This window comes from Rhinopithecus bieti, unplaced genomic scaffold, assembly GCF_001698545.2.
Source record: "Rhinopithecus bieti isolate Rb0 unplaced genomic scaffold, ASM169854v2 scaffold_654, whole genome shotgun sequence".
NCBI classification, from domain to species: domain Eukaryota; kingdom Metazoa; phylum Chordata; class Mammalia; order Primates; family Cercopithecidae; genus Rhinopithecus; species Rhinopithecus bieti.
Genome location: NW_016803105.1, coordinates 50,245 through 69,564, shown reverse-complemented (window position 1 = coordinate 69,564; position 19,320 = coordinate 50,245). Strand labels below are relative to the sequence as shown.

The window sequence follows — 19,320 nt, the reverse complement described above, 5'->3', positions numbered from 1 at the left end:
GATGGAACTTGCTCAAGGTGTCCACTTGAATGTCTAAAGTCATTAGACTCTGCAAATCTAAAACCCACTGCTGAAGTCACCACCAAATCCTGCTTCTCCTCAGTCTTTCCCATTTCAGTTAATAGTAACTCTATCCTTCTTACTGCTTAGGCCAAAATCTTTGACTTCACCTGAGATTTCTCTTTCTTTCATATATCCATGCAAGAAAATCTTCTTGACTCAACTTCTAAAACATATACACAGTTAAAAAAATTCTCACTACCTTCACTCCACCTGTACTAGTCAAAAGCATTATCCTGGATTATTGCAATGACCCTGTAATTGGTCTTTCTGTTTCAAACCTCTGCCCCTTCCTCCCAATACTATTTTCAACATAGCAACCCAAACAATTCTTTTAAAAAATAAGTTGGATCATATCACACTTCTGCTCAAAATCCTCTAAATGACTTCACATCTCAGAGTAGAACCACAGTTCCTTACAATGACTGACAAGGTCCAAAACAAAATGACTTTCATTACCTCTCTGACCTCATCTCCTGCTCTCAGCCACCTCCCTCACTCCATTCCATACAAAGCTGCTACTCTTCAAATATTTCAGGCATTCCCCTGCCTCAAGACCATTGCATTTAATGTTCCCCTTGCGTGTTCTCTTCCTCCAGATTACCTGCATAGTGTACTCCCCTTTTCTTCACCCAACTCCTCCTCAGTGAACCATCTTTGAAATTTCTATTTACTCTCCAGCCTTCCCTGTACCATGTTTACCATCTTATATACTGTATATTTTACATTTTTGTTTATTGTATATCTGTCCCCTCTAGAATATCAACTCCACACAGGCAGGAGTTCTTGTGTGGTTTGTTCACCAACGTATTATAGTGTCTAGCTCAGTGCCTGACACAGTCGACACTCAGTATGTGCTCATTAAATGAGCAAGCAAATGAGGTTCTCAGCCACCAGCTCAAACTGGAAACCTTAAATTTACACTCTCATGCTCTCTCCTTAGTCTAGGGAGACAGTGACGGTGGACTATAGAACGGATTGAAGTAGTTGCTGGACAAGCACGTTAGAAAGGCGGAATATATGCAAGTTGTGGTTATTAGTGATAAAGTCATTCATGGGATCACCATGGGAACCAGTCTCGGTAAGGAAAAAAAATGAAGGCACAAAAGGGGATGACAGACCAGGTGAAAACACTACATTTTAGGGTACGAAGAGTTCTGTGAGGCTGAAGATTAAAGACTTAGAAAGATACAAAGTCGTGGTCACAGAGTGAGATTTAGAGTTCAAATATCAGAGGTATGTCCATTATTGGTGTTGACAAGATCCAATGTATCCAGATATGAGTGACTGAGGGCTATGGGATAGGGCATCTCTGTAGACAATGAAGCACCTTAGGTTCCCGGAAGAAGTCTTCATCTCTTTACTTGTCTTCTTTTCCCTCTGGAAAATCAGTCATTCCTGGGCCATAGCTGCTGTCTGTGGCCTGAAATTCCCAAATCTGCACCACAATGAACTCCAATTCTGCATTTCCAGTCGCTCCCTTATAGATGAGAAGTTTCCTTACTGGTCCATAAGCTCCCTGAGGAATTAAATGGTAACTCATTCACTAACATTTATACTCCAGCACCTAAGCTACTGCCTGCTTAGTGGTAGGTAGTCAGTAATTTTTTTTTAATGAATGCCTCATATGTACATCCATTTCATGTACATGTCAAATAGTTTATAATTTTTCCAAATATGTTTATAAGCATACATAAACAAGCATGTCTGTGTATGTGAGACAAAATGCAAACAATCGTTATTGAGGTATACTAAATCATGTCAATTTTTAATTTTTTCTATATAATTTTTGGCATTTCTTGAATCTTTATGATTAGTATATTTTGCTTTTAAAATCTGGTCAAGAGCTATTTTCATTTATTTTTAAGTAAAGAGATGCTAAGTTTGTTATCGTCAAACCAAAGTCACCTCCATTCTTCCTATACTTGGGCTGGAAACTTTGGCATGGTCTTCAAAGCCTGCTTCTCCTACATAATCATATTCCATCATTTACGAAGTTCTACATGTTCCTCCTTAGTCTTTATCTCTTGCTTCCCATTTCCTCTGCCTCCATTATTTGCCTAGGCGGCCAATACCTCACACTTGGTATCTCAGCTCAGGCAGGCTGTGTTCTCCTGCAGTAAGCAATTTAAACTCCCGGAGGCATAGAGCAGCAAAGGATTGTTTCCCCCTTGTGATACACACTCGTTATGGGTTGCTTGGGAGTTCTGCTCCTTGTCTACATACTCTGGGACCTAAAGCTGATCAGGCAAACAATATCTGGAGCCTGGCAGTCACTGGGGCAGAGAGCAAGAGAGCTCAGGAGGATCTCATGCTGGCAGGCAGCCACTTTCACCTAGGGGTGACACACATCTGCTCACAACTCATTGGCCAGAAGTACTCACATGGGAGCCAAGAAGTGGAATCATGCCATGTGCCCGATAGGAAGGAGAAATGGAAATATTTAGCAAACAGAATTAATATATACACTTGTAGAGAGCCTACACTTGAAAAAGCCTCCTGCCTCAAAACTATCCTGTTTACCTGGCCTCCTGGGTCACTGGTTTAAAGTCACAAGGATCAGGCTCCAGACTTAACCCCTCATTTATTAGTTGAGTGACCACAGTGATTTAATTTCCTCAGATCATTTTTAGTAATAACTTCTCCCTACCTAGATTTCTGAGAATACATGAAATATTGAATGTGAACTCTTACACAAATTTATAGTAAAAAGTTGAAATAACCTAACGCAACATTAATTCAATGGCTGGCTCATGAAGCTGATGGCATTTTTTATGACACATACTACGATGCCTGGGGGTGTTGGAGGTGGGAGGAGATTCTCTCCCATGAGGCTCCTTAGTGCTGTAAAGCACTTTGTTTGCTGTCATCTGACGAGCTGCTTTTGGATGGCCTGCATCATGCCTTACTTAGAATGCTACCCCCTTCAGTCAGCTTTGTGCACCCTGCCTCTTACCGTGAAACCCTCAGGTCACATGGCCTGAACTGTCATGCGCGTCCGTGTGAAGAGACCACGAAACAGGCTTTTGTGTGAGCAACATGGCTGTTATTTTAACCTGGGTGCAGGCGGGCTGAGTCCGAAAAGAGAGTCAGCAAAGGGAGAAAGGGTGGGGCATTTTATAGGATTTGGGTAGGTAAAGGAAAATTATAGTCAAAGGGGGGTTATTCTCTGGCGGGCAGGAGTGGGAGTCACAGGGTGCTCAGTGGGGGAGATTTTTGAGCCAGGATGAGCCAGGAAAAGGAACTTCACAAGATAATATCATCGCTTAAGGCAAGGACCGGCCATTTTCACTTCTTTCGTGGTGGAATGTCATTGGTTAAGGCAAGGTAGGGCATTTGCACTTCTTTTCTGATTCTTCAGTTACTTCAGGCCATCTGGGTGTATATACGTTATACATGCAAGTCACAGGGATGCGATGGGTTGGCTTGGGCTCAGAGGCCTGACATTCCTGCCTTCTTATATTAATAAGAAAAATAAAATAGTATTGCAGTAAGTGTTGGGGCGGCAAAAATTTTTGGGGGGTGGTATGGAGAGAGAATGGGCGATGTTTCTCAGGGCTGCTTCAAGCAGGATTAGGGGCGGCGTGGGAACCTAGAGTGGGAGAGATTAAGCTGAAGGAAGATTTTGTGGTAAGGGGTGATATTGTGGGGTCGTTAGAAGAAACATTTGTCATATTGAATGATTGGTGATGGCCTGGATGCGGTTTTGTATGAATTGAAAAACTAAATGGAAGACAAGGTACTGAAGTAATGGGGGCTGTCCGTGAGGTCTTGCAGCAGTAGAGCCTAGGTAATTTGCTGAGCCTGATGGGTGTCAGGGTCAGTCTAAGTGAAAGCGAAGAGAGGCTGAGATGAAGAGTGTAAAGGAATAGTAATGAAAGTACATTTGAGATCCAGAACAGAATACTGGGTTGTGGAGGGAGGTATTGAGGATAGGAGAGTATATGGGTTTGGCGCTATGGGGTGGATAGGCAAGACAATTTGGTTGATAAGGTACAGCTCTTGAACTAACCTGTAAGCCTTGTCTGGTTTTAGGACAGGTAAAATGGAGGAATTGTAAGGGGAGTTTACAGGCTTTAAAAGGCCATGCTGTTGCAGGTGCGTGATAACAGGCTATAATCCTTCTAAAGCATGCTGCGGGATGGGATATTGGCATTGAGTGGGGTAAGGGTGATTAGGTTTTAATGAGATGGTGAGGGGTGCATGATCAGTCGCCAAGGAGGGAGTAGAGGTATCCTATACTTGTGGGTTAAGGTGGGTGTATCCAAGGGGAGGATGTGAAGGAGGCTTTGAACTGGGGGAAAAGGCAGCAATGAGGTGTGGCTGTAGCCTAGGAATAGTCAGGGAAGCAGATAATTTAGTTAAAATGTCTCGGCCTAATCAGGGAACTGGGCAGGTGGGGATAACTAAAAAGGAGTGCATAAAAGAATGTTGTCCAAGTTGGTACCAGAGTTGGGGAGTTTTAAGAGGTTTAGAAGCCTGGCCGTCAATACCCAGACAGCCCCCATTACTTCCGTCAAGCCCAAGTTTCCTTCCTCATCTGTTACCTACCTTGGCATAATTCTTATAAATATACACTCTTCCTGCTGATCGTGTCTGGCTAATCTCCCAAACCCCAATCCCTTCTACAAAACAACAACTCCTTTCCTTCCTAGGCATGGTTAGTGTGGACAGAATTCTTATACAAGAGCCTGGACCGCGTCCTGTAACCTTTCTGTTCAAACAACTTGACCTTACTGGTTTAGGCTAGCCCTCATGTCTGCGCGCAGTGGCTGCCACTGCTTTAATACTGTTAGAGGCCCTAAAAATCACATACTATGCTCAACTCTCTGCAGTTCTCATAACTTCCAAAATCTAGTTTCTTCCCCCAACCATCACTCAGGACAATGCTTATGCTGATAAGTTAGCTAAAAAAACAGCTAGCGTTCCAACTTCTATGCCTCACGGCAGTTTTCCTCCTTCACATCGGCCACTCCCACCTACTCCCCCGCTGAAACTTCCACCTATCAATCTCTTCCCACACAAGACAAAAGTTCTTAGACCAAGGAAATTATCTCCTTCCAGCCTCACAGGCCCGTTCTATACTGTCATCATTTCATAACCTCTTCCATGTAGGTTACAAGCAGCTAGCCTATCTCTTAGAACCTCTCATTTCCTTTCCATCCTAGAAATCTGTCCTCAAGGAGATCACTTCTCAGTGTTCCATCTGCTAGTCTACTGCCCCTCAGGGATTGTTCAGGCCCCCTCCCTTTCCTACACATCAAGCTCCGGGATTTGCCCCTCCCCAGGACTAGCAAGTTGACTTTACTTAGATGTTCAGAAAACTAAAATATCTCTTAGTCTGGGTAGACACTTTCACTGGATGGGTAGAGGCCTTTCCCACAGGGTCTGAGAAGGCCACTCCGGTCATTTCAAACATAATTCCTCGGTTTGGCCTTCCTACCTCTATCCAGTCTGATAACGGACCAGCCTTTAATAGTCAAATCACCCAAGCAGTTTCTCAGGCTCTTGGTATTCAGTGAAACCCTTATATCTTTTACCGTCCTCAATCTTCAGGAAAGGTAGAACAGACTAATAGTCTTTTAAAACACACCTCACCAAGCTCAGTCACCAACTTAAAAGGACTAGACAATACTTTTACCACTTTGCCTTCTCAGAATTCAGGCCTGTTCTCGGAATGCTACAGGTTGCAGCCCATTTGAACTCCTGTGTGGACACTCCTTTTTATCAGGTCCCAGTCTCATTCCAGACACCAGACCAACTTATACTGCACCCCAAAAAACTTTCATCCCTACTATCTTCTGTCTAGTCATACTCCTATTCACCTTCTCAACTACTCCTATTCACCTTCTCAACTACTCATAAATGAAAACCTAAACGCCTTATCTTCTTCTACAATGCCGCTTGACCCCAATAGAAACTCGACAGTAGTTCTAAACAGCCAGAAAACTGCACTTTAGATTTTTCCATCCTACAAGAGCTAAATAATCCTTGTCGTAAAATGGGCAAATGATCTGAGGTGCCTGACGTCCAGGCATTCTTTTACACGTCCGCCCTCCCTAGTCTCTGCTCTCAATGCAATTTGTCCCAAATCTTCCTTCTTTCCCTCCCGCCTGTCCTCTCAGTCCCAACCCCAAGCATCGCTGAGTCTTTCTAATCTTCCTTTCTACAGACGAATCTGACCTTTCCCCTCCTCGCCAGGCCAAGTTAGGTCCCAATTTTTCCTCAGCCTCCACTATAATCCTTTTATCACCTCCCCTCCTCACACCCGGTCTGGCTTACAGGTTCATTCCGCAACTAGCCCTCCCCCATCTGTCCAGCAATTTCCTTTTTAAAAAGTGGCTAGAGCTAAAGGCATAGTCAAGGTTAATGTTCCTTTTCTTTATCTGACCTCTCCCAAATCAGTTAGCCTTTAGGCTCTTTTCATCAAATATGAAAAACTTAGCCCAGTTCACGGCCTGTTTAGCAGCAACCCTGAGAGGCTTTTCAGCCCTAGACCCTGAAAGGTCAGAATGCCGTCTTATTCTTAATATGCATTTTATTTTATTACCCAATCCGCTCCCGACATTAAATAAACCCCCAAAATTAAATTCCGGCCCTCAAACCCCACAACAGGACTTAATGAACCTCACCTTCAAAGTGTAAAATAATAGAGTAGAGGCAGCCAAGTAGCAACTTATTTCTGAGTTGCAATTCCTTGCATCCACTGTGAGACAAAACCCAGCCACATCTCCAGCACACAACTCCAAACACCTGAACCGTAGCTGCCAGAGGTTCCCCTAGAACGTCCTCCCCCAGGAGCTTGCTACAACTGCCGGAAATCTGGACACTGGGCCAAGGAATGCCCACAGCCTGGGATTCCTCCCAAGCCGTGTCCCATCTGTGCGGGACCCCACTGGCCTCACGGACAGCCCCCATTACTTCAGTACCTTGTCTTCCATTTAGTTTTTCAATTCATACAAAACCGCATCCAGGCCATCACCAATCATTCAATATGACAAATGTTTCTTCTAACGACCCCACAATATCACCCCTTACCACAAAATCTTCCTTCAGCTTAATCTCTCCCACTCTAGGTTCCCACGCCGCCCCTAATCCTGCTTGAAGCAGCCCTGAGAAACATCGCCCATTCTCTCTCCATACCACCCCCCAAAAATTTTTGCCGCCCCAACACTTACTGCAATACTATTTTATTTTTCTTATTAATATAAGAAGGCAGGAATGTCAGGCCTCTGAGCCCAAGCCAACCCATCGCATCCCTGTGACTTGCATGTATAACGTATATACACCCAGATGGCCTGAAGTAACTGAAGAATCAGAAAAGAAGTGCAAATGCCCTACCTTGCCTTAACCGATGACATTCCACCACGAAAGAAGTGAAAATGGCCGGTCCTTGCCTTAAGCGATGATAGTATCTTGTGAAATTCCTTTTCCTGGCTCATCGTGGCTCAAAAACTCCCCCACTGAGCACCTTGTGACCCCCACTCCTACCCGCCAGAGAACAACCCCCCTTTGACTATAATTTTCCTTTACCTACCCAAATCCTATAAAACGCCCCACCCTTATCTCCCTTTGCTGACTCTCTTTTCGGACTTAGCCCGCCTGCACCCAGGTGAAATAAACAGCCATGTTGCTCACACGAAGCCTGTTTCGTGGTCTCTTCACACGGACGCGCATGACATGAACTACTTGCAATAACCATCTTTTCCCCTTTGTACTGTTCTCTTATTCTGTTCTCTCTCTTAGGACATTTCGCTTGCCACCTAAAGAAGTACCTTCTTCCCAAAGGCATCTGGCCACCTTCCTGTTATGGAGTATCTCTGTATCATCTCCCACCACAATCCATGGCAATGCTGTCTGATGTCAAGCCAATGTTTACACTCCCTTGCCTGTGAACTTTGCTTATGCTAGTCTCCACTCCATAAATACCATCCACATCTTCTCTTGCTTTTCAAGCTCCACTTCCTCTACATTTTTCCCTGCTACCACAGTGAATGCTATGGTTGAAAGTTGATTTTTCTGCACTTAATGCTTACATTTGGAATTTATTGCTTCCTGCCAAATCATTTCACATGTGTCTATTTTGCATCTCCAGAAATCGTGCTAGAGATTTCTAACACATTCCATTCCTGTGAGATTCTTTAGTTCCCTCCCCCAACCCCCCAACTCCCAACTAGGTACAGAGGCTGGACTGAGGAGACTCAAGCACAGACTCAAAAAAGAAACCATTTCCTTCAGTCTCTGAGTACAAAAGCAAAACTATTCAGGGAGCAGCATGCTCACCCCGGGGGGAAAGCATTTTAAACATCACATGTCATTTGAAACTTAACCCAACAACTACATCAAATGAGTCATCTTTGAAATACAAAGGAAAGTTTAGTTGCTTCATAGGGCAACAAGACCTTTATGCTACCACCAGTGATTCTCACAGGTCGGGATTAAGAGCAGATATTCCTCAGTTTTTAAGGCTAGGTTTAGCACCTAGCTATAGAGTCCAGGCACAGAGTGAAGAAACAGAGTACTGAAGAACACCCCCCTGAAAGCAACCGTTTGTCCATGAAACAAGCAAAAAGAGACACACCTTTGCTGAAACTCTAGAGGAACACAACATGCATAACTGTGGCACTACCGAGACAGACAGATCATGCCTGGGGCTCCAGCCCCTAATGCAATCTACCCAGCTGGAGGAGACACAAAGAATTGTTAGGCGCCAAATCTGACAACACACTAGCAACAAGATGAACACCCAGAACGCAGTGACTGCTGGAGGGTTTGTAGGCACCCAGGCCGAACAGATGGAGTCATGGAAGGGCAGAGACACACAAACATCACGGCTTCCTGAAAAAGAAGCCTTTTATGTCAGCCTCAGAGGCATTGCATTCTTGGAAAGTTGTTCGTGTCACTTTGAAGTTTGTCCCATTCAAGAGAAGCAAAGAAATATATGATGGGTGATTGCCCATTATTTTCAGAGGAAATGCATCTCAAACTGTGGACCTTTTTATCTCCCCTTCGTAGCTAAGTTCCACTTACCATCTGCATGGATCTCTTGTGTCAAACAAAAAGAGAAATGTGGGAATGTGTGAGTGCTTAGTAAGTTGATGGGCTCTTCAGGGAACTAGCCACACAAAGGCACTCTTTCTTTTTTTTTTTTTTTAATTATTATACTTTAAGTTCTAGGGTACATGTGCACATCGTGCAGGTTTGTTCTATATGTATACATGTGCCATGTTGGTGTGCTGCACCCATTAACTCATCATTTACATTAGGTATAGCTCCTAATGCTATCCCTCCACCCTTCCCTCCTCCCCACAATAGGACCCGGTGTGTGATGTTTCCCCTCCTGTGTCCAAGTGATCTCATTGTTCAATTCCCACCTATGAGTGAGAACATGCGGTATTTGGTTTTCTGTTCTTGTGATAGTTTGCTGAGAATGATGGTTTCCAGCTGCATCCATGTCCCTACAAAGGACACGAACTCATCCTTTTTTATGGCTGCATAGTATTCCATGGTGTCTATGTGCCACATTTTCTTAATCCAGTCTGTCACTGATGGACATTTGGGTTGATTCCAAGTCTTTGCTATTGTGAACACTGCCACAATAAACATACGTGTGCATGTGTCTTTATAGCAGTATGACTTATAATCCTTTGGGTATATCCCCAGTAATGGGATGGCTGGATCAAATGGTATTTCTAGTTCTAGATCCTTGAGGAATCGCCACACTGTTTTCCACAATGGTTGAACTAGTTTACAGTCCCACCAACAGTGTAAAAGTGTTCCTATTTCTCCACATCCTCTCCAGCACCTGTTGTTTCCTGATTTTTTAATGATTGCCATTCTAACTGGTGTGAGATGGTATCTCATTGTGGTTTTGATTTGCATTTCTCTGATGGCCAGTGATGATGAGCATTTTTTCATGTGTCTGTTGGCTGTATGAATGTCTTCTTTTGAGAAATGTCTGTTCATATCCTTTGCCCACTTTTTGATGGGGTTGTTTGTTTTTTTCTTGTAAATTTGTTTGAGTTCTTTGTAGATTCTGGATATTAGCCCTTTGTCAGATGAGTAAATTGCAAACATTTTCTCCCATTCTGTAGGTTGCCTGTTCACTCTGATGGTAGTTTCTTTTGCTGTGCAGAAGCTCTTTAGTTTAATTAGATCCCATTTGTCAATTTTGGCTTCTGTTGCCATTGCTTTTGGTGTTTTACACATGAAGTCCTTGCCCATGCCTATGTCCTAAAGGATAGAGACACAAAAAACCCTCCAAAAAATCAATGAATCCAGGAGCTGGTTTTCTGAAAAGATCAACAAAATTGATACACCACTAGCAAGACTAATAAAGAAGAAAAGACAGAAGAATCAAATAGACGCAATAAAAAATGATAACGGGGATATCACAAACACACTCTTTCTAACAGCTGCCATCTGTGTTCAAGGGGAAAATCTAAAACTGATACTACCTTGAAACTGATTCATAGTAAACATGTTTCCTTCATGTTTTCTTTATGTCTGGGGGCACATTAGCAGTTTAATTTTTATTGAATTATAATTAGCAAAAGGTGATTTATTTTAGAAACTTTCCAAATTAGGGAAATTAAAGATTTTTTCCCCAGTAATTTTTTGTGTGTAATTTTCCTTGAGTTTTCGTTTATCTTTTAATGCTTCAGCAAATGAACAAACAACCTTTAAAAATCCCTCTTGTGGAGAAGCAACTGTTGATAAATTTCTACTGATGTGACAGAAATCACTCTGCAAAAAATACTGTAAATTACGGATGGCAGCTTTTGGATGCTATGTCTCACTAAAGATGAATAATCAGTTAGAGAATGGAGATGGGGAAAATGAAAAGAAATCCCCACTTTCAGTTTTAATTTCCAGTTAACAAACACAACATTTCTTTTAAAACAAAGGTTAATGAAAAGAAGCATAGGCCAGGCACAGTGGCTCACGCCTGTAATCCCAGCACTCTGGGAGGCTGAGGCGGGCAGATCATGAGGTCAAGAGATTAAGACCATCCTGGCCAACATGGTGAAACCCTGTCTCTACTAAAAATACAAAAATTAGTTGGGCCTGGTGGCACGCAACTGTAGTCCCAGCTACTTGGGAGGCTAAGGCAGGAGAATGGCTTGAACTCGGGATGCAGAGGTTGCAGTGAACAGAGATCATACCACTGCACTCCAATCTGGCGACAGAGCAAGACTCCGTCTCAAAAAGAAGAAGAAAAAAAGGCTAGGTGCTGTGGCTCACGCCTGTAATCCCAGCACTTTAGGAGGCTGAGGAGGGTGGATCACTTGAGGTTGGAAGTTCAAGACCAGCCTGGCCAACATAGTGAAATCCTGTCTCTACTAAAAATGCAAAACTTAGTTGGGTGTGGTGGCTGGTGGTGGGCGCCTATAATCCCAGCTACTTGGGAGGCTGAGGCAGGAGAATCACTTGAACCTGGGAGGCAGAGGTTGTGGTGAGCCGAGATTATGCCACTACACTCCAGCCTGGGAGACAAGAGTGAAACTCTGTCTCAAAAAAAAAAAAAAAAAAAAAAAAAAGCATAAATAATTTTATTCTGTGAATCTGTGAAGCCGTCTTTCAAGTTATGGTCCCCAATTCTTTCCGTTTCAATTTGTAAGTCATAAAGACCAGATACATTGTCAATAACACTCTTTTATTTATATAAACTGTGCAGAAAAGTTTATAGGTGATAATTGATCCTTTATCCTATGAGCCACAAAAATTAAGCCTCAAAGTTGAGCCACCGTACTGTCTAAAAGACAAAAACTTATTTTAGAAATGGCCCATATGGCTACACTTTGAGCTTTTAGTACTGACAGGCAGCTATGGGGAGCCAGATGGTGACATAGGTAGCATTCCAACATCATATATCTTCTTCATTAAATTAAATTTTCATATAAGAAACTTTAAATATAATGGGATACAATTATCTTGGGAATCACAAACATGCAATATGCCTTGCTGTTTATTTTATTTGTGTCCTATTTTGGTACATAATTATTAACTAGAATTGTGGAATATGTTAGATGCAATCATATACTTGATAATATTGGTGGAATGTTAATTACCTATTATATGATTATTACATGAATTTCCCTGTGTTAGGCAAATATAAATGGAGAAAAGACAAATACAATCAAAATATCCCAACCTAGACAAAGAGGAGGGTTAGTCAATCAGGACTAAGTTTTGCTGCATATATTAGAAACCTTAAATAACAGTGCATAAAGAAGGTATTTTTCACTGAAGAAACAGAAATTCAGAGGCTGATGATCCAGGAATGGAAAGGAAGCCCCAGGGTCTTTAGGGACCAGCCTTCTTCAACCCTCCGTGCCATCATCTTTAGTGTGTGGTTTGCCTCCTCAAGGATGGCATCATGGCCCAAGATGGTGCAGTGCTGTATACAGGGCTGTGTTTCAAGCCTGAAGAAGAGTGGTAGGCACGGCTGCAATGGCACCAGTCTCATTACCAAGGCTTCCTCAGAAGTTCCAACCAATGCCTTCTATTTGTATTTCATTAGCCACTCCTTTCCCAGCAAAGAAAACTGGGAAATATAGTTGTTTTCAGCTAAGGATTTGGCTGCCTTCCAAAAAACAAATGGCCCACAGGAATTCTGGTAGTAAGGAATAGAAGGAGAATGGATATTGGGGAGAGAACAAAAAGTGTCTGCCACAGGTTTAAAGAATCCCATTTACGAAAATGAGTATGGAGACAGGGGCCAGAATAGCTAGATGTTCTTGTGGAGTAAACATCAAAACAAGGCAAGGGAAGTCTTTGGGCCTATATGAGGAAGGACAAAAGAATTTCAGCATTCGAGGGTCAGAGGATTTCCAATAAGAAATGAAGGAGTCACTGATCAATTGCTAATGGTCACCTTGCCTTTGTGAGAGCTAAGGAAAGAACTAATTGCTGATTCTTAACCAACATCCACAACATCAAGAAACAAAGTGATAAAACAAGGAAGGCTCCGTGCCAACTCAGGCATTTCTCAAGCATCTGGGAGATGTCAAGCAGGCCTGATCCTGCAGTTACATGCCTTCTCTAAGAAGGCCACTTTTAGAGACTATGCAAGGCCAGGCATCTAGAGTGGGTCTGAAACAGGCACCTGTCATTGCACCCATTGTTTTCTATATGGGGTGATCCTCAGGCCTGCAGAGCATTCACTGAGAAGTAAAAGCCCATGCATCACGGGGCAAAGAGGGTCTTCCCTACGTCCTGGCTGCTATCACATTCCAGCAGATGGACTTCTGCCTTAAGAGCTTGGATGTCAAAAGTGCATACCTGAGGAGCCTGTCTGTGGTGGGAGGTGGGGCCAGGTAATAGGGGGTTGGAATAAGCTCTTCCTGCTGCTCAAGCAGCCATGCCCTTTCTTGGAGTTCTCTAATGTTCTGAGAGTCTGGGTTGAAATCAAAGTCAGATGCCCCAGGTAGACCAGAGTTGCAGGGTCTCTGAGCCCAAACAAAACGCAATGATGGAGGAGAGGCTGGAGTACCCCGAACATCTGGCATTCAAGATCAAGCAGTTTAGAATAAAGTGAAGACTACATCTTGAGGGGTTTAATCACCACATGGGGCTCATTTGTACATTTTTAGAAAGTGGCTTACGCCTTCTTAAACTTTGCTCAGATCTCCTTTCCTGCAAGTCAGGGCTTCCCTCCTCACTCGCCTCTCCCGGGCATTATTCCAAACATCAAGAATAGTATTTGTTTCCTAAGGCTGCCATAACAAAATACCAAAAACTAGGTGACTTAAAACAATAGAAATCTATTCTGTCACAGTTCTGGAGGTCAGAAGTCCAAAATCAAGGCATGCTGGCAGGTGTGGTTCCTCCTGGACACTCTGAAGGAGAATTGTTTCACACTTCTCTCCTAGCTTTTGGTGGCTACTGGCAATCCTTAGTATTCCTTGGCTTGTAAACATGTCACTTTGATATCTGCCTCTACATTCATCCAGACTTTCCCTTTCTATGTCTCTAAAGACTCTCTGTCGTTGAATTTAGAGCTCACCCTAAATCCAGGTTGATTTAATTCCAAGAGTCTTAACTTAATAAAATCTTCAAAGACCCTGTTTTCAAATAAGGTCACAGTCCCAGATACTGGAGGTTAGAATTTGGACTATTCAACCCACTATGAGAAATAAAAACAAAATAGCAAACCAGGATAAGCCAAATTCTCTCATCTCTCAAAATTTTAAAGTATGAGCTGCCCAAAATTGTGATTTCAACAGTGTTAATGCTATGAGTCTCTGACACAATCTTTCCTTTCTGCTAAAATACATATGGAGACACCAGAAAAACATAAAAATTAAAAAATAAATTACATAACCACAGAGGCCAAAATAAGTTAGCAACTTTTGCCAGAATCTGGGAGCATGTCCACCAGCTTCAAAGCCTATGAGGCTTGTTTGAGAAAATTGGCTGGTGGTTTACACTCTGCCCTTTGAAACCAAGAGCCATGCTAGTCTGGAAGTGGCAGTATGTCAGGAGGTCCTAAAACCTCCCCTAGATTTGACAATTCACTAGGAAGACTCCAAAGACTCAGCATATAATTGTAGTCAGAGCTATGATCTATAACAACAAATGGGTACCAAGCACATTCAGCAAAGTCAAAAGGCCCCTGGGGTGAAGTAAGAGGGAAAGCAGGCACAGGTTTCTAAGATTTCTTACCCAGTGGAAACACACTGGGCATGTTTAATTTCCCCAGCAACAAGTCATCACAACATGCATGAAATGTAGCCAACCAGGGAAGCTTGTTAGACTCAATGACCAAGGCTTTTACCGGGGGATGTCCCCATATGCAACCTCCTGCCTGGCACATACCCAAACCGTAAACTCTCAGAAGGAAAGGAGGTGTTCAGCATAAACCATGTTGGGTGTAAAAACAGTTTGGGCACGGTGAGCCACTCTTATCAGTTCATAGTGGGAATCTAGGTTCCCAGATGAGAGCCAAGGGCCACCCTTTGAAGCAGGCCTTTTCAAGGACAGCAGTTTAGTTCTATTCTGCTATCTCTTTTCTGCATAGGGAAGTTGAGAAAAGACTGTGCCTTCCTTCCCCCTCTGTCTTTTCTGACCCAGAGATGCAAAGTGTCAGGAAACAACCACCTCCCCCAGGCTCTGCAGGATGCTTTGAGGCAGGTAGGGTTTGGATCTTGCCTTTATACCCTCAGGCTCCTTTCTACCTATGTCCATTTAGAAACCAAGACTGTGTTACTCAGAAGTAAATAGAAGAGAGGAAGGGGACCATAGAAACCCCTTGCACATGACAGGGTCTAGGTAGAAACAGGGATGGTAGGGTGCTGGGAGCAGTGTAGACTCTTTTCCCCTGTATCGTATGAAAAGATCATGACCAGGCTGGGGATGGGGAGCAAGTGATAAGAGAGAAGAACCAATGTCATCCCTGCAGAATCAGTGTTTTCCCTTTTCTTTTTTTTTTTTTTTTTTTTTTTTTTTGACAGAGTCTGTCTCTGTTGCCCAGGCTGGAGTGCAGTGGTGCAATCTAGGCTCACTTGTAACATCTGCCTCCTGTATTCAAGCCATCCTACTACCTGAACCTCCCAAGTAGCTGGCACTACAAGCGCACGCCAAAATGCCCAGCTAATTTTTGCATTTTGTGTAGAAACAGGCTTTTGCTATGCTGCCCAGGCTGGTCTTGAACTCCTGAACTCAAGTGATCCACCTGCTTCGGCCTCCCAAAGTGCTGGGATTACAGGCGTAAGCCACCCCGCTTGGCCAGAATCAGTGTTTTTCAAACATGCTGCTATGTGCCCTGAGATTCCCCAAAAATATCTCCCACTACAGGGAGAAAGGACAGGTCAAAGGATGGGCTCAGCACATCTCCAAAACTCATTCAGGGCAAGTCCACATTTTCCTATTTGCAATAACAAGCTTATACATAATTTTTCATATATGAAATAGGCTTGACAAAAAAGAATAAGCAATTTAAAATCATTGCACTAGATGAGTGTCTGCCAGACGGTGGGAAGTGTTTTAGTTACTGAGACATCAACTAAGCTGCAGGCATAGAACTACGAGGGAGATTGTATTAGCACCAAGCAGACAATGAAAGCAGACCACTCTTACCTTTTCTTTGGAAAACACCAAGTCTGATAACCTGGTTACCCACAGAGGAAGTAAGTCTTCTCTTCCGCAAATACAAATGCTAGAAAATGACAGAAAAATAACTAGTGGTTTTTAAGCTCTTAGACATGAGTTCTATCAAGTAGATGATGAAAGCTATAAACAACAACAAAAATGAACACACACTTGTGCAATACTCTGGCATAACAGTTACAAAAGTTTCACAGATCCTCCTGAAGCTCGTATCCATGTTTAGAACCTCATAGAGCTTCAGAGCCCATTTTAAATGGAAAGGCAGACCTAGTCCAGTTGTTATTCAGTTTTGAAAGCAAAAGAAAGACATTCTTATAAATGCAATTATATGAAAATATTTATTCAACAAATATTAAATATCAATAATGCTTTAGGGCCAGGGAAACTGTGAATAAGCAGACAAGTCAGTTTCTTTTGTATAGCTTATGTCTTTTAAGAGGGAAACAGATGTAAATAGGAAAATAAATAAATGCCTGAGATAATATCAAGTAACTGCTGTGAAAAAGGGCCTACTTGACAAGATGATCAAGTTTGAACTAAGATCCAAATGACTAGAATGAGCAAATCAAGTGAAAATCTAAATACAGAGCATTCCAGTAGGGAAACAGCAAGTACCAATGCCCTGGGGCGGAAATGAGCCTGTTATGTTAAAAAATAGCAAAGAAGTCCAGAGAGTGAGGGTCAGCGAGGAGGAGATAAGGTTGCAGAAGAAGCAGGGCCAGATTCTGAAGGGTTCCAGGGGTCATGGTAGCCAATTAAGCCTATATCCTAAGTACAGTGGAAAGCTGTTGAAGAGTTTCAATAAAGAGAAACATTCTCTGATTTGCAATTTTTTCACAATTTTTTTTCTTTTGGGTAAATACACATAACATAAAATATACTGACGTGACTATTTTTACATCTATAGTTCGGTAGTGTTAAATACATTCATAATGTTGCACAACCATCACCACTGTCCATCTCTAGAACTCTTTTCATTTGCAGAACTGAAACTCTGTACCCATTAAACAGTAACTCCCATTCCTCCCTCCTTCCAGTCCCTGGCAACCACCATTCTACTTTTTGTCTCTACAATTTTTTTTTAAGAGGGTCTTGCTGTATCACCCAGGCTGGAATACAATGGCACATTAGCCTTGAAGTCCTAGGTTCAAGCAATCCTCTCACCTCAGCCTCGCAAGTAGCTAGGACTACAAGCACACACTACCACACCAAGCTAATTTTTTTAAGAGATAGATCATGCTATGTTGCCCAGGCTGGTCTAAAACTCCCAGCCTTCAAGTGATCCTCCTGCCTCAGCCTCCCTGATCTCTGCAATTTTGATTGCTCTAAATATTTTATGTAAGTGGAATCAAGGAGTATTTTTCTTATTGTGACTGGCTTAGTTCACTCAGCATAATGTCTTCCAGGTTCACTTATGCTGTAGTATGTCAGATTTGCCTTCCTTTTTTTTTTTTTTTTTTTTGAGACGGAGTCTTGCTCTGTCGCCTCCAGTGGCGTGATCTCGGCTCACTGCAAGCTCCGCTTCCCAGATTCATGCCATTCTCCCGCCTCAGCCTCCGGAGTAGCTGGGACTATAGGCGACCGCCACCACACCCGGCTAATTTTTTTTATTCTATTTTTAGTAGAGACGGGGTTTCACCATGTTAGCCAGGATGGTCTCGATCTCCTGACTTCGTGATCCGCCCGCCTCGGCCTCCCCAAGTGCTGGGATTACAGGCTTGAGCCACCGTGCCCGGCCACCTTCCTTTTTAAGGCAGAATAATATTCCATTGTATGTATATTTACTGCTGTCTTTTTGCTACTTGTTTTCTACATACCTTACAGCTTCTTTTTGTCCTTCATTTCCTGCATTACTTTCTCCGTATGTATTTAGTTGTTTTTTTAATAGTGAAGCATTTACATTTCTTTCTCATTTCCTTTTGTGTATATTCTATAGCTACTTTCTCTGTGGTTACCATGGAGATTACATTTAACATTCTAAAGTTATAATAATCTAATTTGAATTTATACAGCTTAACTTCAATAACATACAAAAACTCTGCTCCTTTACAGCTCAGTCCCCACCTCTTTCAGTTGTTGATGTCACAGAATTACATCTTTAAGCATAATCTATACAAAAACATAAACTAACAATTCGTTTTAATGTATTAGTCTTTTTATTGTGGTAAGAACACTTAACTTTAGATCTGCCCTGTTATTAAATGTTTAAGTGCGCAATATAACATTGTTAACTATAAACACAATGTTGTACAGCAGATCTGTAGAACTTGTCTTCTGTTACTGAAACTGTATACTTCTTGAAAAGCAATCCCCCATTCCTTCCTTCTCCTAGCTCCTGGCAACCTACTACTCTATTCCCTATTTCTATGGTTTTGAATATTTTAGATATTTCATATACATTGAATAATGCAGTATTTGTCCTTATGTTCCTGGCTTATCTCATTTAGAATAAGGTCCTCCAAGCTCATCCATTTGTCACATGTTAGAGGATGTTCTTTTTAAAGGCTGAATAGTATTTAATGTATGTATATACCACATTTATTTATCTGTTCATTTCTCAATGGACATTTAGGTTACTTCCATATTTTGGGTATTATGAATAATGCTGCAATGAACATGAGAGTGCAGATATCTCTTTGAGAGACTGATTTCAGTTATTTTGGATTAGCTTCTTTTTTGGAAACTACCAATCTGATAATGGCTAATTCAAATTCTCATCCAAGATGTGGAATTTTTTGGTCATATGGTAGTCCTATTTTAATTTTTTTGTGGGACTTCCATACTACTTTCCATAGTAGCTGCACCAATTTACATTCCCACCAAAAACGTACAAGAGTTCCCTTGTCTCCACATTGTTGCCAACACTTGTTATTTTGTGTGTGTTTTTTATGTAACAGCTATCCTAACAGATATAAAGTGATATTTGATTGTGGTTTTGATTTGTAGTCCCAGATAATTAGTAATACTGAGCATCTTTTCATACACCTGTTAGCCATTTGTATGTCTTCTGTGGAAATATGTCTGTTTAACTCCTTTGTCCAATTTTCAATCTAGTTATCTAGTTTAGGGTTTTGGTTTGAGGTTCTTGCAATTAAGTTATAGGAGTTCCTTGTGGATTTTGAACATTAATCCTTATCAGATATGTGGTTT

The 19,320-nt window shown here is 42.1% G+C and overlaps 1 long non-coding RNA gene across 1 annotated transcript; it reads right to left on the bottom strand.

Annotated features, from left to right (window-relative positions):
• Positions 1-1,076: 1,076 nt before the first annotated feature.
• Positions 1,077-18,088, bottom strand: LOC108543595 (uncharacterized). Its single transcript, XR_001889620.1, has 3 exons — positions 17,988-18,088; positions 16,141-16,219; positions 1,077-1,579 (listed from the first exon to the last, which is right to left on the bottom strand). It is a non-coding gene; the product is annotated as an uncharacterized LOC108543595 (long non-coding RNA).
• Positions 18,089-19,320: the final 1,232 nt, after the last annotated feature.